This window comes from Suncus etruscus, chromosome 15 (assembly GCF_024139225.1).
Source record: "Suncus etruscus isolate mSunEtr1 chromosome 15, mSunEtr1.pri.cur, whole genome shotgun sequence".
Lineage (NCBI taxonomy): Eukaryota > Metazoa > Chordata > Mammalia > Eulipotyphla > Soricidae > Suncus > Suncus etruscus.
In genome coordinates, this window is record NC_064862.1 from 73,550,443 (window position 1) to 73,572,011 (window position 21,569).

The window sequence follows — 21,569 nt, forward strand, 5'->3', positions numbered from 1 at the left end:
CATCTCTGCTGCACTATCTCTCAGGGTCCTCAGCTCCTGGTTTAATGGGGATGGGCAATAAAAAAAATACTGGTGGAGTCAGCAAGAAGCTCGGAGGGTTGAGAGCATGTTTCACATGAATTTAGATCTTGGGGCCGGAGTGATGGCACAAGAGGTAGGGTGTTTGCTTTGCATGCGCTAACCTAGGATGGACAACGGTTCTATCCCCCGGTGTCCCATATGGTCCCCCTAACCAGGGGTGATTTCTGAGTGCATAACCAGGAGTGACCGCTGAATATCACCAGATGTAACCCAAAAAGAAAAAAAAAAGAATTTAGTCCTTGGCACAAGGTACCCTGAGAAGCCACCAAAAGGAACCCCAAAGAAACGATGTAGGAGTAGCTCCAGAACAGCCCTAGATGTGGCCAACAAAAGAAGAAAGAGGGGGCCATAGAGATAGCACAGCGGTAGGGCATTTGCCTTGCAAGTGGCCGACCCAGGACCTGGCATCCCATATGCCCCCCCCCCTCCAGCCTGCCAGGAGCGATTTCTGAGCAGAGTCAGAAGTAATCCCTGAGCACCGCCAGGTGTGGCCCAATAACCAAAAAAAAAAAAAAAAAAACCCAAAAACAAAAACAACAACAACAACAAAAACTGAAGAGGATGAGGAGGAAGAGGAGTAGAAGTAGAAAAATGAAGAATAGGGGCCAGAGATATAGCATGGACATAAAGGCGTTGCCTTGCATGTGGAAGGATGGTGGTTCGAATCCCGGCATCTCATATGGTCCCCTGTGCCTGCCAGGGGCGATTTCTGAGCATAGAGCCAGGAATAATCCCTGAGCACTGCTGGGTGTGACCCAAAAACCCAAAAAAGAGAAAAGAAGAAGGAGGAGGAGGAGGAGGAGGAAAGGGAGGAGGAGGAAGGGGAGGAGGAGGAGAAGGAATGAGATGACTGTAGTGTTCCTGTTTCTTCAGTCCTAGGCATAGGTTCCAGAGAAACACTCAGAAGCTCCCTGTTTCTCTGGTCTATTATTGGCAGGGAGAACTAAGGTTTGAAGCCTCCAGGGCACCTTGAGGATGAGGCTCCTTTCCAGAGTGCTGAGAAGGGAGAAGGAGCATCAGAAATCTGGATGATGGATTTCTTCATCAGCTCTTGAAGCACCGTGGAGAGGTGATAGGTTCAGGCTCAGGAGGATGAAGTGTGCCCACACCCATAGTATGACATTCATCAAACCTGTTTCAGCGAATGGTTTCACTGGGTGGATCCCACTAGCTTCTGGGCACAAGAAGCGTCAGTCTGAGGTACAACAGTGACCTGTCCAGGAGAGGCCTTGGCCACTTTCCAAATTATTTTGTGTCACATTTCTTTGAGGATGGAGAATGGATTGGTAGGAAAAAAGAGTTACTTACTGTGATAATAATAGTAATGACAGGGGCTGGAGTGATAGCACAGTAGGGAAGCATTTGCTTTGCATACAGCCAACCTGGGTTCAATCCCCGGCATCTCCTATGGACCCCTGAGCCTGGCAGGAGTGATTTCTGAGTTCAGAGCCAGAAGTAACCCCTAAGTGCAGCCAGGGGTGGCCCAAAAACCAATAAAAAAATACCCAAAACAAAACAAAATAGTAATGGCAATGCTTGCAATCCAAGAACACGTATTGCAATATAAACTTCAGGAACACACAGGGCTGGAGAGATAGCACAGTGGTAGGGCATTTGCCTTGCACGCGGCTGACACGGGACAGACCTGGGTTCGATTCCCAGTACCCCATATAGTCCCTCAAACCTACCAGGAGAGATTTCTAGCACAGAGCCAGGAGTAACCTCTGAGTGTCACTGAGTGTGACCCAAAACAAACAAAAAAACTTCAGAAAATCAGGTTGGGACACCTAATTGTCTCCCTCCTTCTATTCTTCCTTTTATTTTTCCAGGCCACATCTGGCAGTGTTTGGGGGCTTACTTCTGGCACTGCACTCAGGGACTGGTCGCTCCAGGTGGAGCTCCGGGACCATATAGGATGCCTCCAATGGAACTGAGGTCAGCCATGAGCAAGATAAGAGTCACCTGCTGTGTTATCTCACTTTCTCCTTCCTTCCTTCCTTCCTTCCTTCCTCCCTTTCTTTCCTTCCTTCCTTCTTCCTTCCTTCCTTCCCTCCCTTCCTTCTTCCTTCCTTCCTCCCTCCCTCCCTCTTTCTTTCCTTCCTTCCTTCTATCTTTCTTCCTTTTTTCCTTCCTTCCTTCCTTCCTCCCTCCCACCCTCCCTTCTTCCTTCCTTCCTTCCTTCCTTCTTCCTTCCTTCCTTCCTTCCTTCCTTCCTTCCTTCCTTCCTTCCTTCCTTCCTTCCTTCCTCCCTCCCTCCCTCCCTCCCTCCCTCCCTCCCTCCCTCCCTTTCCGAGAGCAGTGTATTTCCAGGAAAGTCCGGGATTTGTGGGCACTGTTCCATGTAAGGGCCAAAGGATGGGGTGCTGCTCAATCCATACAGGGCCAGGGAAACCTACATCAGCCCGGAGGTGCTGGAGGCTGGGAATGAGGGCGCTTCAGAGCTGCACCCGCTAATATCCCAGAGCCAAGTACTACCAAGAAATAGAAGTCTTGGGGCCGGGGCGATAGCAGAGCGATAGGGCGTTTGCCTTGCACGCGGCTGACCCAGGACGGACCTGGATTCGATCCCTGGCGTCCCATAGGGTCCCCTCTGAGCCAGGAGCGATTTCTGAGCGCATAGCCAGAAGTAACCCCTGAGCGTCACCGGGTGTGGCCCACAAACCAAAAAGAGAGAGAAATAGAAGCCTTGTCAAGCGCATTTTGGGCGAGCCCCTGAAGCCCTGTCTGTCTTGAGCCCTTCTGCTGACGTGACAAACCCTATCCCTGCAGCTCTTTCCCGCCCACCAAGGCGGTTCTGTCCCGCCCGCATTCCATTCCGAGCCTTCCTGCAAGCTCAAGCTGCAGGAAGGAGCTCGGCGATCAGTCATTGCCTGCAGCCCGTTCATTTTCAGGGCAGGGGACCAAGGGTGCGTGCAGCTCGGGAGCAGGAGGAAGACTGTGGGGCTCCCAAAGGCACCTCAATGGGCGGGGGCGCCGGTGTGGGCGTGGCTTGAGATACAGGGGCGTGGCCTGGGCTGCCGAGGGGGCGTGATTGGACCTTCCTGGGCATGGCCTAGGTGGCCTGTGAGGGCGTGGCCTACCGGGTCGTACCAAGAACGCGAGCCGCGGGGACCGCCGAGCTCTAGGGAGGCGCGCGCCGCCTGCGGGTAACGGGGCGGAGCCTCGGGCGGCCCCGCCTGCACCCCCGACCGGCGCGCGCGCGGTGGTAGCGCCCCGTGGGTCTGGGCCTGCGTCCTGCTCCCGGGCCGGGGAGAGCAGCCGGGGCCGCCCGCGGTGAGTGAGTGTAATCGTTTCGTCCGCTGCCGGGGATGGCTGGCGTGGCTCTGGGCTCGGGGTGGCGGAGTCCCGGGGCCCGCGGTCTGCTTGGCTGGTCGCCGCTGGGGATCGGGGGTGCTGTGGGGTGGGCCTGGAGTCTCCTCGACGATGCTCGCGCTGAAAGGCGCCACCCAACCTCGTCGGCCCTTCTCGGGGCGGCCCTGCCTTGCCAACCGGCTCCTGGGGCGGCTGTACCACTCCCGAATTCTGCCTCTTTGCCTCAGTTTCCCCTCAGGGAGCTGTCCACGTGCCTCAGTTTCCCCGCAGGAAGCTGCCGGTGACCGGGATCGACCCCCCGACCCCCAGATCTAGGACGCCCTCTAGCAGGATCCCCAATCCGACCAAGTCTGGGACTCGGCCCTGCGTGGTCCGGGCGCCCTGGGTGGGCGACATTGTCCTCGGCGGGCAGTTGCGTTGGTGGCCGCTGAGACCGACAGACTGGACTTTCTGCCCGCCCAGAGACGACACCCTTAGGTCCCTAAGAGCTAACTGGGTCAGAGGTCGCTGTTCCCCGTGGGGGAGGCGCGGGGTGTCTTTTGGGAACTTGACGTTTGGGCCTTTTCTCTCTCCCTCCCTGCCAAGCTCCCCTCTGCCTCTGCCTGGGGGGTCCTTCCTGGCTGGGAAGGAGGTCGCCTCCTTTTAGGCCCATCAGTAGTGCCCTTTAGGTTTTTTGGGGGGTGTTGGAGTGAGGGGTTGGTGATTTAAGTCTCCTCTTGCCAGGAACAGAGAATCCCAGCTGTGCTCCCCCAAAAGCTGAGTGAGAAGGCTCCTTTTTAGGGTGCAGATGACTAGCTTCCCTGTTTCCATTCCAGTGCCTCTCATGAGCCACAGCCTTTCCTAGACCCTCCTGTAGGAATCTCTCCCCAGTTCTGCCTATCCAAGTGTCTGGGGGGGTTCCAGTGATCCATGGCGAAGTGCTCCTCCCCATCACCCCTTCTTGGGGCCTCTCTCAGGCAACCACACTTCGCTCTTGGAGGGAAAGGCCAGGGCTCCCTTTAAGGTTCATGCTTCCCTAGGTGAGAAATAGGCCATCAGCTTCCTCTGCTCAAGTGTCCCCAGAGCAGGATTCACATACCGGAGAAGGTGCCAGGAATAACAACCCCCCAGCTTTCTGTGGTCACAGCTCCCTATGGGTGTCCCCGTAATTCTCCCTTCCTTTTGAGCATTTGGAAGGCTGAGATGAAGAGGAGCCCTAGGGGCATCTTTCAGCGCCTGGAAGTGCCCTTCTACCCCTGCTGCCATTGGTCTGAGAGGGCAGTTTGTGAGGCAACAGGTGGTTAATCCTTGTCTCCTTGGAAAATCAGTCTCTGAAAATCAGTCTTTGAGTTAGGGAAGCCTCCCGTGTTCTCAGGAGGTAGGACTGTGTCTGGACGATCTAAGACGTTAGCTCTTTGGCAATTTTAGTTTTGTCCTCCCCCTCCCTTGCCATGGAAGCTTCTGGAATCCTGGAGGTACCTTTCATGCTTCTGAAGCTCTGCAGGGTGGCAAGTCCCTGCAGCTTTGGCTCTGCCTTTCCCCACACCACCTGCCAGCCAGATCTGGTGTCTTTTCATTTAAAAACTAAACCTCAACCCCCCCCCCCCCCCCAAATCTAAGATCAGGGCCTGAAGACAGAGGACAGGTTGTTAAGGCTTTGCCTGGCAATGGATCTGACCCAGGCTAGTTGACCCAGGGTACCTCCAGGTATGGCCCCCAAACAAAAGATCAGAAAAAAGGGAAATGGAAAAGTGACTGGATTTATGTAATTGCATTTTTTCTGTTTATAAAACTTATGTTCTCATTAATAATATATATATTCATATATGTGTATATCTGTTTTGTATGTTTTTGAGCCACACCTGGTGGTGCTCAGGGCTTACTCCTGGCTCTATGCTCAGGGGGTCATTCCTGGAAGGTTCAGGAGATTGCTTAGGGTGCCAGGGAGCAAACCTGGATCAGCTATGTACAAGTCAAGTGCCCTCCACTCTGTACTATCTCTCTGGCCCTCCAGTGCTCAACAAGGCTTTGGAATTACAAAAATGCACAAATAGAACATGAACATCCTACATAGCTCCATACAGTGATACCAAAAAATCCTTGCTGGTGGTGAGGATGTTTCTTTTTCTTTTTTTTTTTTTTTGGTTTTTGGGTCACACCCGGCGGTGCTCAGGGGTTACTCCTGGCTCTCTGCTCAGAAACAGCTCTTGGCAGGCACGGGGGACCATATGGGACACCAGGATTCAAACCAACCTGGTCCTGGATCGGCTGCTTACAAGGCAAACGCTGCTGTGCTATCTTTCCGGGCCCATGAGGATATTTCTTAACTATTTTCTTTACATATATATATATATATATAATTTTTTTTTCTTTTTTCTTTTCCCTATGAACAAACATCGTGGACAGGTGGTGCTCTAGGGTTGTGTCGGGCTCTGTGCTCAGGAGTGACCCCTGGTGGTGTTTGGAGGGGATCATATGCTGTGCTAGGGATGGGATTTTGAATCCTAGTCTTCTGAGATTTAGTTACTTGCCAGGCAAGTGTTTTTCCCTGCTATACTATCTCGCTGGCCCCTAACACAACATAATTTTTAACTAAGTACATTTTATTGATTGATTGATTGAATAGTGCAGGTAAAGTATTTTATTCTTTTACTTAATTTTTTTAATTAGCCACTGCAAAGTTATGAAGTTATTCATGATTGGGTTTGGGGCATGTAATGTTTCGACACCAATCCCTTCACCAGTTTCCACTTCTCTCCACTAGTTTCCCCCCACTCCTATTTGTCCCCCTCCACCAGACTTCTACAAGAGGGGTGATGTTGTTGGGTTTTTATGTTGTTGTTTGGATTTTGGGCCACACCCAGCTGTGCTCAGAGTTTACTCCTGGAGTAAACTATGCTGAGGATCCTATCTGGGTGGACCGCATGCAAGGCAAACACCCTACCTGCTGTGCTATTGCTTTGGCCTCGGCTTTTTTTGGAGGGAGGGGGCAGGTTTGGGTCACATCCGGTGGCGCTCAGGGGTCACTCCTGTCTCTGCAGCCAGAAATCGCTCCTGGCTGGCTCAGGGACCACATAGGATGTCGCTACATGCAAGTCAAACTCCCTACTGCTGTGCTATCTCTCCACCCCCTCTTTTATAATATAAATTTGTTCACTGTGGTTTACTTTCAGTACTGTTGCCAACAGAGTTTCATGCATAACACTTGACCCCCTTTCAGCACCATCTCTTCCTCCTGATTGAACACTTTTCTCTACCGCAGGCATTTCCCACCCACCTCCGCCTCATCCTACCTTTCACACACCTCCCCCAGTGGCACGTTTCCCACTGAATATTTGTTTCATGCCCTTTGTTTTTTACTGTCTTTGGTCATTCATGATTCCACCATATGTTTCTTTCTATCCCGCCTATGACGAAGATCAGTCTGAGTCCGTCTCACTCTGACAAGCTTCACTTAGCAGGAGACTGTCCGGTCCCTCCACAAAGAGGCAAATTGCATGACTTTATCTTTTCTTATGGCTGAATCTCAGTAAACTTTAAGCAAACAAACTCAAGAAAAACAACAGTTGTCTTCTGCCCTGGGGCTGCTTTTTGATTACCTCACATGATGTCTTCCTACACCATGAAGGAAAGATCCACCCCCTTTATAATATAAAAAAGAAGGCTGAAAAGAAAAGGACAGAATTATTTTTAGTAACCAGTATTATTGGGGGAAAAGATCCTATGGTTTTTGCTGGTTTTTTTTTTTTTTAATTCTGCTGAAATATATGAACTAGACAGGGGATATCCCTCCCTAACCTTACATTGAATTCTTTGCGTGAAGGAAAACCAGGAGAAGGAGAGGGAGAGGGAAAAAAGAGGGAGGGAGGGAGAGCAGAAGTGGTGTGATTAAATGACAGTAGATAAACCAGATTATCTAAAAAGGGTATTTGGGGTCAAGAGCAATGAATAATACAGTAGGTACGGCACTTGCCATGTGGCCAATTCAGGTTAAATCTCTGGCACCCTATATGGTTCCCCAAGTCTGTCAAGAGTGATTCTGGAGTGCAGAGCCAGGAGTAAGTCTTGATCATAGCTGGGTATGGCTCCACAACAACAACAACAACAAAAACAAAAACAAAACCCTAAAAAGGATCATTTTGTTAAATGCTCACCCACAGAATCATCTTGTTATTGTTTTTATTGGTTTTGTTTTGTTTTGTTTTAGTTTCTGAGTCAGACCTGATTGTGTTTAGGAGGCACAGTTTTGCAAGGGATTGAACCCAGAGTTCCTGCATGTGCAGCATATATGTGCCTGTTCTTTGAACCACTTCCTTGACCCCAGAATTATTTCGTGGTAGAGGTTTGAGTTAGTACTCAGGGGGATCATACATGGTGTTGAGGATTCCAACCAGGATCAGCGGTGTGTAAGGCAAATGCCATCACCCCCATACACCTCCAGCCCCCACCCCCCGAATTATCATCGTGAATTCAGAATTCTAAGGCCTGTGCTGAAAAGAAATCTATTGCAGTGAAAATGCCTTTTATGTCAGGGCAATGCATGCTAGGTCTTGTGCTGTTGTTGCTTGGGGTCACACCAGCGGTGCTCAGGGCTTACTCATGGCTCTTTACTCAGGGATCACTCCTAGTGGTGCTCTGGGGACCTGATGGGATGCCGGGGATCGAACCTGGGTGGGCTGAATGCAAGGCCAGCTCCTTCCCTGTTGTGCTATCCTCGGTCCCCATAGTCTACTCTACTGTGTCTCCAAGTTCTTCTCATGTCCCCAGAAGGCTAGTCTTTCATGCCCCTTTGACAGGTCCAGGACCCTTCTCCCTTCTTTCTCCCAAGGCTGTGCTGCTTCAGCTTTCTGAATGGAGAGGATTGTGCAGAAAAGTCCTATGTGGGGGCCGAAGCCGTGGCACAAATGGTAAGGCGTCTGCCTTGCTCGTGCTAGCCTAGGACAGACCATGGTTCGATCCCCCAGCATCCCATATGGTACCCCAAGCCAGGAGCAATTTCTGAGCGCATAGCTGAGCGCATAGCCAGGAGTAACCCCTGAGCGTCACCAGGTGTAGCCCAAAAACAAAAAACGGGAAAAAAAAAGAAAAGAAAAGAAAAGTCCTAATGGACAAAATATTTTATTCCTCCCATCCTTTCACATTCCTTGCAGTGGCCTGCAGTGCAGCCCTCCAGAGTTTCTGCAGTGGCCTGTGGGTCACACTGGGCATTTCTTCACAGCTAAAAAGCAACCTTCGTTGGGATCCTGCTGAGAACGCAAGGTGCTGCCCTGTGTTGTTGCTCTGCCGCTTTGATGGTGACTCAGGGCTGCCCCATGTGAGGTGCTGGGCCTGACCCTTGTTTCCTGCATCTATGAAGTGGGGGAAAGAAACCCAGCCCCACCTGCCTCCTGGGGCGGTGGGGAGCATGGTGCTCTCAGCCCAGCACATGCCCTGTTCCCTGTGATGTTGCTGTTTCTAGGTCTCTGGACCTCAGTGTCCGTGGCTGGTGCATCCAGGTTCCTGGGACTCGTAATCCCCTCAGAGTCTCTAGTGAGAGGCAGAACTCTCTCAGCTCTAGCCGCCCATAGTAAAGGTGACTTCTGAGTTGGCTCAAGGACCTAATAGACCTCACCAAGGCTCAAACTCACCTGGCAGGTGGAGTTACAGGGGCTGAGAGGTGCATTTCCTCCCTGGGGCATGCTCTCAGGCGGGCACTTCTGTACTCCTGTCTATCTAAGCACATGGTTTCAGCGCCCTATCTCCAGGAATCAATAATAGGGTAATGGGAGGTGTTTTGCCATACCTGACACTGACAGGTTCGATTCCTAGCATCCCATAGGGTCCCCCAACTTGAGCTCAGAGCCAGGACTCAGCTCTGAGTACTATATGCCCCAATCCCCCTTTCTCCAAATAATAAAATAAATGCTCCATCCTTAGAGTGCCCCCACCCAGTGGATGTTCTTGGCAGTGTGTATGCTTGGGGGAATGTTGTAGAGAAGATTCTTAGGGCTGGCTGCTTTCAGGGAGCCCAGGTGTGGCCCTTTTGGGGTGATGCGCATTGGGGCAACAGTTGTGGGTGTTGGGAATCAAACCTGTGGGGTACCTGGCTCCCTTCCTGGGTAGTCTGGACAGAAAAATACTGTTGATGGGTGTCAGGGGAAGGGGGGTTTGCCTGGCACTGGGGGACCAGGTGGAGGCAGCGCCAACCCTGCTGGGGTATTGGCCCTACAGCTCCTGGCATCCCCCAAGGCTGAACAGGACCCGAAGAGGGGCCAAGGGGATCCCTGAGACCTCCAGCAGTATCAGATAGGCCCAGGAAAGTTGGCCTCTGTACCCCGGGGTTTCTTCTGGATGGGGTGTGCCTGCAGATATGGGGGAAGTGATCATAGGTGAAACTTGTTTGGGTTAGTCACCGGGTTTTAATCTCCTTGGGCTTGATCTGTGGCCCTTGTTCCCCACCCCATCTGTGGGCTTGGCCCTCCACATGGGTTTTGGTGCACTTATGTAAGTGCTCAGCAGGCTTGGAGCGCTCACCAGCCACTGCTGCGGGCCTTGGCCAAGCCGTGCAAAGGTTGGAGGGCTGGCCAGGATGTGCGAATCTGCTCTCACCTCTGACCCCGGACGTGTTGATTCTGTATTGGGGATACACTGGGGTCAGTTTTCAACACCGCAAACAGGGATGGCGGCTCTGGAACCTGGGAGAGGCATCAGCCAATGGAGCGGGGCTGCGCTGGGGTGGGGTTTGGCTGGGCCACAGGCTTTTGACCGCTTCTTGGACCTGCTTCCCGGGCCCTTGTGTAACGCGGTTTGCAGGTTCTCAGAGATCACGAAAGACTGGCCCCCCTCAACCTTCCTCTACTCTCCTCCAAAACTCCCCTGCCAGGCCTTGCCCTGCTTGTGGCCTGCTCCTCCAGGCCCAGAACCTCTTCCTCTTATTGTTTCCGCCCTGCACACCCTTCTCAGCTCTGTCCATGGTACCATTCACTCTTAGATTGATCTAGAAGCCTCCTGCAGTTGTGTGTTGGTATTTTATTTTTCTTCCCCTTTCTCCCTCTACTTGTACAAAGGACAGGGAAGTGGCTTGTGGCAAAAGGTGTCTTGGAACACAGGCCCTGTGTGTGGAAGTCCTGGGTTCACTCCCAGTGACACAAATAGGAGGCCAAATTAGGGGCTTCCGGTAGGATTTTTATTTTCCTTCTCCACAGGAAACTTTACATGTCTCCAATTCCTCTGATCGTGGGTCATTTATTCAGTAATCAGGGGCTGGAGTAATAGCACGGTGGGGAGAACATTTGTGTTGCACATGGCTAACCTAGGTTTGATCCCCAGCATTCCATATGATTCCCTGAGTCTGCCAGGAGTAATTTCTTTTTCTTTTTTTTTGGGGGGGGGGGTTTGGGTCACACCCGGCAGCGCTCAGAGGTTATTCCTGGCTTTACACTCAGAAATCGCCCCTGGCAGGTACATGGGACCATATGGGATGCCTGTATTCTAGCAACCGTCCTTCTACATGCAAGGCAAATGCCTTACCTCCATGCTATCTCCGTCACTGCCAGGAGTAATTTTTTTTTTTTTTTTTTGGTTTTTGGGCCACACCCGGCGGTGCTCAGGGGTTACTCCTGGCTGTCTGCTCAGAAATAGCTCCTGGCAGGCATGAGGGACCATATGGGACACCTTTGGTCCTGGATCGGCTGCTTGCATGGCAAACGCCGTTGTGCTATCTCTCCGAGCCCAATCCAGGAGTAATTTCTGAGTCCAGAGCCAGGAGTAATCCCCAAGTGCCTCCAGGTGTGTCCCCAAAACCAAAAAAAAAAAAAAATCACTTTATAATTGAAGAACTCAGGTCTTTCCACCCTCCATGCTAGTTCTAGGTCTTTTTAGATTTGTCTATGGCAATGACCTGGAAGCCCAGGACAAGAGCTCATTTGCTGATCAAGTGTGGAGAGTAGCTCCAGAGGCTCTGGCCACATGGGGTGGAGGGAAGAGCAATTGAGCACTGCCTAGTGCTCATGAGGACCCCCCCCAAGCCAAAAAATTATAAGAAAATAGATTAAAAGATTAAAGGGGGGGCCAGAGTGGTGGCACTAGAGGTAAGTTGTCTGCCTTGCATGCGCTAGCCTATGACGAACCGAGGTTCGATCCCCCAGCATTTCATATGGTCCCCCCAAGCCAGCATAACCGGGAGTAACCCCTGAGTGTCAATGGCTGTGGCCCAAAAACAAAAACAAACAAACAAAAAAAGAAAAAATGATTAAAGAAAGGGAATTAAATATTAAAAGTTAGGCACTGAGCCAACCTTGTGAGCTGTCATGTGTCAGGGCCCTGGTAGCATTTGTGTCCTTTGATCACCGGAACTTGGATGCTGGCCATGAAGTACTGAGACTTGAGGGATGAGTTTAGGATCCGGATCCCAGAAGCCGGGATAAGATCCTACCTTATCTGGGCCGGGAACCAAGGTCTCACTACTTCCGAGGTGCCTGTTATTTAGTACTCAGCAGGGGTCTATGTTTTTTTTCTGTGATTTTGGGCCACACCTGGTGATGCTCCAGTGTTATTCCTGGCAATATTCTCAGGAATCACTCCTTACTTGGGGGACTCTGTGGGACTCCGAGGGATCGAACTGTGGTTCATTCTGGGTCAGCCATGTGCAAGGCAAATGCCCTACTGCTGCGCTATTGTTCTGGCTCCAGGGGTTTATTTTGTATTCACTTAGCCACCAGTGAGCCACCAGTGGCACTCACAGGCATCAGCATGTTAAGAGAGGGACGGGGGTAGAGGTGAAGGTTAGGCCATCATAGTCTGAGTGGGTGGGGTTAGGGGGCTGTTGGAGTGTGACTGGGGATGGGTGGGAATAGATATTGCAGGAAAGTGACTAGAATAGACCTTGGGGTGACTCCACGGACCTACTTGTCTCTGGAACTTTGCCTGGGCTGGGAGCACTGGCACGTGGAGGGGTTGGATCTCAACCTTGCACTGGCTCATGGAAGGTGAACTTTGGTTCTGCCCTGTGAGTTCCCAGATTCCAGACAAGGATCTGTCATCTCATGAGCTTGGGGCTCCGGGGTGACTTAGGTGAGTCCACAGTGACTCAGGGTTCAGGCTCTGCTTCCGCCCACCCTTTACTGTTGGTGTTTATTGTCACAGAACAAGGCCAACATAAAGTACAGCAGATACTGCGCTCGCTGGCCTGGCCAGAAGGGGGCCCCTAAGAACTGGTCCCTGAACACAGCCAGGTGTGGCCCCCAAACTCCCAAAACCATAGCAACAAAAAGGAGGAGACAAGTAGAGAATGCAGAGCAGGACAACTGCACAAGGTCCACAAGGCGTTAGTTCCTGAATGTTGGAGAGATGTAAGGGGCTGTGCAGATGGTAGCACAGTGGGGAGAGCATTTGCCATACATGCAGCTGATCCAAGTTCGAGCTCCGACATCCCATATGGTCCTCCATGCCCTACAGGAGTGATTCTTGAGCGCAGAGACAGGAATAAGCTCTGAGCATTGCCAGATGTGGCAGAAATACACACACACACACACACACACACACACACACACACACACACACACACACACACACACACACACACACAAAACACCAAATCGGGGCTGGAGACAGCACAGCGGTTGTTACATAAGCATGAGCCTGATCTCAGTAACCACATGGCTCTTCTAGCATCGCTGGGTATAGACCTGGAAACTCCTTTCCTTTGTTGAGTTTTCCATGAATGTCTTGTGTGTATTTGCTTGTTTTGGGGCCATTCATTGAGTTTATGCTTTATTCTTTTTTGAGGGCACCTCATCTGGTGATGCTCATGGGTTACTCCTGGCTCAGCACTCAGGAATCACTCCTGGCAGTGCTTGAGGGGGACCATATGGGATGTAGGAGATCGAACCTGGGTCAGCTGAATGCAAGGCAAGCGCCCTTCCCAGCGTGCTATGGCTCTGGTCTTCACATGTCTTTTTTCTTAGCTGGGCTCTGCTCCAAGTCCACACTCACATTTAGTGTTCATGTCTCCTCCATTGCCTCCTGTGAACATGTTTTCAGGATTAGGGTGCAAGTCTGTAGCCATGGCAGAAACCCCATCGCCCAAACAGATTTTTATCTCAAGTTGTTGCTAGTAAGGTATCTGTGGGGTTCCTGTTTAGCCAAACCCCATCCCTCAAACAGATTTTTATCTCAGGTTGTTGCTAGTAAGGTATCTATGGGGTTCCTGTTTAGCCTGTGTCCTCCGGGTTTTCCCCTAGAAAGTGACTATTTTTCTCTTTGTGGCAGAACCTTAAGGCCATGCAAAGCCTGAGATTTCTCCTGGGATTTTTGATCACTAATTGTAGCGTGTGCTCAGTAAATTTTCCCTTCGAGGAGAATGCAGGCTTCACCAGTTTGGAACAAGGCATCCAGAAGTAACCTGTTAATCTTTTTATTACTATGTCTGTGCCTTACATAACTCACTTTCCCACATTTACGAGTTGGGATTTTACACTTGAGTAAGAGCTGCTCCTTCCTCCTCCATTTGAATTTATTTGATTATGTCATTAAGTAGATGGTTGTTTATTCTGTGGCTAACTGCGGCATTATTTGGCTAGTGAATAGTCTCTAAGAAGCACTAAGGAAACAATTCCGTTTAGATCTCATCAAAGGAGGAAAATACTTCAGAATAAACAAGCAGGTGTAGAACTTTGGTGCTACCTAACAGCAAAACAAAACAAAACCAAGCTGCTAGGAGGAAATGATGGGAAATATGGATTTTAAAGTGGATGGGGAAACTTGATGTTACGATGGCGTTATCTCCTGAAGCAATAGCCAGAATCTCTGCAGTCCCTGTAAAAATCGCTGGGCATTGTGGGCCTAGAGGGAAAAGATGTTAACATTCCCGTGAAATTGCTAGAATCCCCAGATAGCCAAAAGCAGTCTTGAAAAGGAAGTACGGGTGGGGCCTGGCAGACTCATGCTTCCTAGTTGTGAAACTTCCTGCAGAGCTAAGTGATGACGATCTTGGGGTAGGTCTGAGAGGCCAGTGGGCCAGATCCTGAGCCCTCGATAAACTCCTTAGGGTTGTTTTTTTTTAATAGGGACCACATCTGGTGGTGCTTGGGGACATGGGGCCACTCCAGGGCAGAGCTGGGCCTAGTGCCAGCTGACCGTGCCCAGCGCTCAAGGGTCACCAGCACCACACCCAGCAGTGCTCAGCAGCCGCCAGAGATAGGACTAGAGACACTTAGGACTCATTTATCCGGCCTTACCACTGAGTTTGCTCCCAGGCCCGTCCATTCACTAGGGAAGGGATAATTCAGTAATTAGCACTGGGACAGCTAGATGGCTGCATACCCCTACCTTACTCTGTATAGAAAGAGCAAATCAAAGGACAGGGGGGAAAAACAAATGTAAGTGGGCTGAGCGATAGCATAACAAGGCAGTTGCCTTGCATGCGGCCAACCTAGGTTCAATTCCTGGCATCCCATTTGGTCCACCAAGCACCTCCAAGAGTGATGAGTGCAGAGCCAGGAGTATCCTCTGAGCACTTTCGGGTGTGGTACTCCCCCAAAAATATACAACCCCCAAGTGTAAGCGTTAGAATATATTAGGGCTAGAATTATAGTACAGTAGGGAAGGCTCTTGCCTTACACCAGCCAACCCAGGTTCAATCCTGGCACCCCAGGTGGTCGCCTGAGTTAATTAGAACTGACCTTTGAGCTCAGAACCAGGAATAAGCCCTGAGCACTGCCTGGTGTGGCCCAGTTTCCCCCACCCCCCAAAAAATAGAATTTGAATTATAAACCTCTGGGATGATACAGGCATCAAGGGTCTTAGGCAGGGCTCTGGGATGTGATTAGGTCATGAGGGTAGAGCTCATGTTAAGATCAGTAACCTAGAAAGATAACACAACGGTAGGGCATTGGCCTTGCATGCAGCCAACTCATGAACCCAGGTCTGAGTCCCCCTAAGCCCACCATGAGTGTTTCCTGAACTCAGAGCCAGGATAAGCCCTGAGCAATGCTGTCTGGCCCAAAAACCAAAGGAAAGAGGGACAAACTTGTTTCTGTCTCTGCTTCAGCCCTGTGAAGCCTACATGGAGGGCATAGCTGTCTGGCTGCCTGTGGCTCTGGCACTGGGCTGCTGGTGCCTTCATCTTGCCTTTTCTCGTGGCCTCCCGACTTTGAGAAAGGAACGTTTCTGACCTCAGCCAGGTAGTCTCTGTAATTTGTTACAGTAACCTGAGCTAATATACATATGCCATCAAACTCTTATTAAAGCTCTCATGCCCCCAAAGAAAAGTACCAAAGAGCCCATGTAATAGAAGGTGGGGAATACTTTCAAATGTTTGTGGGTCTTGTAAGAGCTGGTGTCTAGGATACAAAAAGAATTCACGGACCTGGAGAGATAGCACAGCGGCGTTTGCCTTGCAAGCAGCCGATCCAGGACCAAAGGTGGTTGGTTCAAATCCCTGTGCCTGCCAGGAGCTATTTCTGAGCAGACAGCCAGGAGTAACCCCTGAGCATTGCCGGGTGTGGCCCCAAAACCAAAAAAAAAAGAATTCACATAACTCAGTAAAAAATAACAAAACCAGGGTTGGAGAGATAGCACAGTGGTAGGGCATTTGCCTTGCACACAGCTGACCTGGGTCAGATCTGGTTTTGTTCCTTGGCATTCCATACTTACCAGGAGCGATTACTGAGCAGAGCCAGGAGTAACCCCTGAGTGCCACCAGATGTGGCCCCAAAACATGGGGCCAGTGAGGTGGCGCTAGAGGTAAGGTGTCTGCTTTGCAAGCGCTAGCCAAGGAAGGACCTCGGTTTGATCCCCCAGCGTCCCATATGGTCCACCCAAGCCAGGGGCAATTTCTGAGCACTTAGCCAGGAGTAACCCCTGAGCATCAAATGGGTGTGGCCGGAAAAAAAAATAGATGTGGCCCCAAAACAAAAAAACCAAAGTTGAACAAAGATGAACTGGGGAATATGGGTGGTAAACTGAGGCCTTATGTGGGTGAGTCTCTGAGTTCAATTTAGGCACCACCAAGAAAACCCAAACAAACAATAAACTAAGGACAAAGAAAGTATTTAAATGACCAAGCACAGGAAAACATGCTCTACAATGATGTAGAGTCTACATCATTAGTTGTTAGGAAAATGCAAAATCAAACCCTAAGCCTAAACTACAACTAGACAGCTACCAATTCTTTCCCTCTTGGATGGATATTTGAAATAAAAACAGCCTATAACTTGTATGAGGAAGGGTGTGGAGAAGTTGGGACCACTGAGCAGGCATGACTGATGAACCAGCAGAGTGCCTTTGGGGCCGGAGAGAGAAACTCAGTTGGGCTAGAGCGTGTGGTTTGCTTGCAGGAGGCCTGGCTGCTGTCCCTGGCATGGCTCAGTCCCCTGAGCACTGCCGAGTATGCCCCCCACAAAGCCAAAAATAAGTAAACAATCTGGTGTGCTAGCCATGGAAAAGTTTGCCTTTCCACTCTCACGAAGCAAAGAATGACCCGTAGTTAGCGACCCAAGAGAACATCAAACAAGTACTTAAGTGATTGACATGTAAATGCAATAGCATGATTGATACTGGGTCCAGCATGGAAACCACACTGATGCACTGCAGGGCACAAGGACATGTAAGGGGTAAAAGGTGTGTTCTGGAAGCCGAATATTGTTCTACCAAACCACACTGATGTTGCTACAGGGCAAATGGACACGTAAAAGGTAAAAAGTGTGTTCTGGAAGCCAAGTATTGTTTGACCATTGGAGAGAGCTCAGAGGGCTAAGAACAGACTAAACATACTGGAGGAGACCTGGGTTCAGCTTAAAGAAGCAAAACAAATAAATCTTTTGTTTTTGGTTTTTATTTTTTGGTTTTTGGGTCACACCCAGCAGTGCTCAGGGCTTGGTTACTCCTGGCTCTGCACCCAGAAATCACTCCTGGCAGGCCCGGGGTACCATATGGGATTCTAGGAATTGAATCGGGGTCTGTCCTATGTTGGCTGCGTACAAGGCAAATGCCCTATTTCTGTGCTATAACTCTTGCCCCACAAATAATTCTTTTGTTGTTGTTGTTGTTGTTTGTTTTGGCCACATTCAGCTGGTCAGGAGTTACTCCTAGCTCTACACTCAGGAATTACTCCTGATGATGCTTGGGGGGGGGACCAGATGGGGTGCCTGGGTCTGAACCCGGGTCAGCTGCATGCAAGGCAAACAAATACCTTACCCACTGTATTATTTCTCTGGTCCCCAACAAATGAATCTTGATCACATTCTGCAGTGTATGGAAGTGCCACTATAGTCCAGTGTTTCCCTAATGTTAGCCCTGGTGGAACCTGACCATCCTAGACAGAGGGAATTGAGTCTCTGGTCCTCAGGAGTTGGACAGATGGAGAAAGAATGGGAATTTTTCCTTTACTCTTTCTTTGCTTTCCATGTTCCAGGCCCCAATCCGATGACTCTTTTGTTTGTTTGTTTGTTTGTTTTTGGATCACACCCGGCAGCACTCAGGGGTTACTCCTGACTCTACACTCAGAAATCGCTCCTGGCAGGCTTGAGGGACCATATGGGATGCCGGAATTTGAACCACCATCCTTCTGCATGCAAGGCAAATGCCTTGCCTCCATACTATCTCTTCGCACCCCCCCACTCTTTAAGATACCTTGATTCTGGGGCCAGAGAGATAGCACAGTGGGTAGGACACTTGCCTTGTATGTGACCTATCCCAGTTTGATCTCCGGCATCCCATACATCCCCTGAGCACTGCTAAAGAGTGATTCTTGGGGACAGAGCCAGGAATAATGCTGAGCTAATATTTTACAATCTAGTGGGCTGCAGAGAACATTTAAAACTGGGGTTTACTTTGCACACCTGTTGACACATGGTCCTGTCCCTTGGGATCCCATTGAGAACACATAGTAATTCCAGAGTCAGCAGAAAAGTAGTAGCTTCCTCTCTTTAGGGGGACAGATGAGGTTGGTGGCATTTGAAAATTTGACATTAGGGGCCAGAGAGATAGCATGGAGGTAGGGCGTTTGCCTTGCTTGCAGAAGGACGGTGGCTCGAATCCCGGCATCCCATATGGTCCCCCGAGCCTGCCAGGAGCGATTTCTGAGTGTAGAGATAGGAGTAACCCCTAAGCACTGCTGGGTGTGATCCAAAAACCAAAAAAAAAAAGAAAAAAGAAAATTTGACATTATACTACCCCTGTGGCAGAGAGGAGAAAGAATTGCTTTTCTTGTAGAGTTTGGCTTTCTTGCCCAGTTAGACCAGTTGGGGTTATTTTGCTACAGAGCTGAGTTTGAGCAAAGATGCCCATATTTTTCTTTTGAGGGAGGGCAACATGCAAAGGCAGGGCCAGTATGACCCTCTGGTACCAAGTGGTTGGACTCGGGCATCTGGGTCTGGCCTCATGTTCCTGGTCCTTTGGGTTAGGAGACTAGCCTGGCGGCCACAGCAAATCATACTATTCCTCTGATGAAGCCAGTGACATTGGATGTATTTTCTAGAGTGGTTAGGACAAAAATGAGGTGTCTGTACTTAGATTCTGTTTTGTGTGTGTGTGTTTGTTGATTTTTTTTGCAGATTTTCTTCAGTGGATATTGGATATGCATTTTTGTTTGCTTTGCTTTGGGACTGCTCCTGCTCTATAATTACGTGTTGTGCCTGGAGCTGCTTGGTGTTTGCCTCTTTCCCTCCACAAGTTCTTCTGGGCATTGAAACTGGGCCTCCTTCAAGCAAAACCTGTGTGTCCAAGTACTGGAAATAGATCCCAGGTCGATTGCGTGCAGGGCAAGCACACCCACCCTGCTGTGCTATCTCCCTGCCTGCAGGACTGGGGTGCTGTAAGATACCCTTGTCCTATTGTCGTCAGCCAATTGGTGCTTCTCAAAGACTTCACTTCCTCCCTTTTGCAGCTGGCTGTACTCTGGGAAAACTGACCCTTCTACCTGCAGTGTTTGTATCTGTGTCATTTATTTTTTCAATGCTCAGGGATTACTCCTGGCTCTGTGCTCAGAAATCATTTTTGGCATACCTGAGGGACCATATGGGATGCAAAGGTTCAAACCCAGGATAACCGTGTGCAAGGCAAACACATTTTCTACTGTATTATAGCTCTTGCCCCTAAATGTGTTTATTTTGATGCTTGGATTGCTCCAGAGTCCTGGAACCCCTGAAGAGCCCCTCTAATTTACTCCTTTGTCCATAGACATGTCCCCCATTGTTTCTTGGAGTCCTAGTCACTCTTCAATTCAGCCTGGCCCCTTTCTCCAACCCTTATCCCCTTGTTCACCGTGTTTGCAGTTCTGGAGTAATTTCTCCAAGGACCCTATCCCTTCTGATGGAAAAGGGAGTTTGGAAACCCAGACCAGAGGCTGTGACGAGTTTCGACGGAACAGCAGATACCGGCACTACATGAAGTCTTGGGTTGGACCCCAGCTCTGCATGGTCCCTGAGCCCACAGTTCTGGAACACTGCCCATGGGGCTCCAAAGCTGAAATTTGGGTAACTCTGGATCTGGGTGCAGGCTGGCTTCTTGCTGCTAGGGGTCTCCTGGTGTCTAGGCCTTGTAGGTAGAGTAGTTCCTGAACACTGTCTGATGTGGCCAAGACACATGTGCGTACACGCACGCACACACGGGCTCTATTCCACGTCCCTGCAGAGTCATAGTGCGTAGAAACATAGGTCCTGGTTTCTGCGCAACAAATATAGCTCTTGTTCTCTGCACACTCTGTGTCCATAATGCCTTCTTTCAGCAGTGAGGAAGCTACGACAGACAGGGCCAAAGCTAGAGTACAGTAGGGAGGGCATTTGTCTTGCACACGGCCTATCTGGATTCAGTCCTCCGAATCCCATATGGTCCCCCAAGCCCACCAGAAGTGATTTCTTCACTCCTGTCAGAGCTAGGAGTCAGCCCTGAAGCATTGCCAGGCATGGCCCCAAACACTCCTCTTTATCCCCAATAAAGAGGAGTTACTTCATCCTGAAAGGACAAAGCAAAACAGGCCCCTTGGGAAAGTTGCTCCCTAGAAGCCTCATGCTGGTTATTCCTGTGTCTCCTGTGTTCGTTTTCTGGAGAAATACAGGATTCTTTGGCTTCCTGAATATTTTTTTGTTTGTTTTGTTTTGTTGGGGGCCACACCCAGAAGTGCTTAAAGGTCACTCCCTGACTCTGCACTCAGGAATCACTCCTAGCAGGTTCGGGAACTACATGAGATACTGGGGATCCAACCTAGGTTGGCCACGAGCCAGGCTAGTGCCTTGTCCACTGTGCTATTGCTCCCATATATGTATTTCTAATGTCTGTATAAACTTCCCTTTCTCTCTCTTTTTTTATTTTATTTATTGGGGGGGGGGGGTTTGGGTCACACCCGGCAGCACTCAGGGGTTCCTCCTGGCTCTATGCTCAGAAATCGCCCCTGGCAGGCACGGGGGACCATATGGGATGCCGGAATTCGAACCACCAACCTTCTGCATGGAAGGCAAACACCTTACCTCCATACTATCTCGCTGCCCCCCCTTTTTTATATTTGAGATCAGATTATTTTATTTGGGGTGTGTGTATTCAGGGGAGGATAAGCTAATGTCCTCAGCAGGCCTTGTCCTCAGCAGGCTGTGATCTCCAAGCCACAGAAAGAAACTTTTTTGTTTGGTTTTTGTTTTTTTGGGCCACACCTCATGGCACCCAGTGGTTACTCCTGGCTCTGCACTCAGAAACTAGTCTTGTGGCAGGCTTGGGCAACTATATGAGATGCTGGGGATTGAACCCAGGTCAGTGCATTCAAGGCAGATGCCTTCCCTGCTGTTCTAGCATTCTGATCACGCCCTAAACTCTTTGTTTATGTAATATGTGCTGGCAGCTTTTCGGTAAGAGTACTATCATATGCATCCAAAGATTTCTGAAGTGCTCCCAACATTCCGTTGGTCGGAATTGAAGCATCAACATCGAGTTTGGGGCTGGTACAACTTGTTTTGTTGTGCTGGTCCCTGGGCACATTCCAAGTCAATAATTAGTGATCCTGAGAGCCGAAGCACGTTTTGGCAAAAGAAAATAGTTTGCGAAATAAATTTCTGGGTTGGGGACGTGGGTCAGTGGTAGTGCACGCACTTCGTAGATAGGAGGCTTGGTCTCCACCCCCCAGCGCCACAGAGAAAATAAGGCTCACATGGCTGGAGAGAGCTCAAAGGGCTGAGTGCGAGCCAGAGTCAGGTTTGACCCTCAGCACTGCATGTTTCCCCAGATGAGGT

The 21,569-nt window shown here is 50.1% G+C and overlaps 1 protein-coding gene across 1 annotated transcript in view; it reads left to right on the forward strand.

The window, feature by feature from the left end:
* Nucleotides 1-3,313: 3,313 nt before the first annotated feature.
* The window catches only part of LOC126029565 (NADPH--cytochrome P450 reductase), a 44,315-nt gene continuing 26,059 nt past the window's right edge, over nt 3,314-21,569 (forward strand). The window contains exon 1 of the mRNA XM_049787854.1: nt 3,314-3,354. The gene's annotated coding sequence lies outside the window, so the exon portion shown is untranslated. The remainder of the gene's footprint in view (nt 3,355-21,569) is intronic.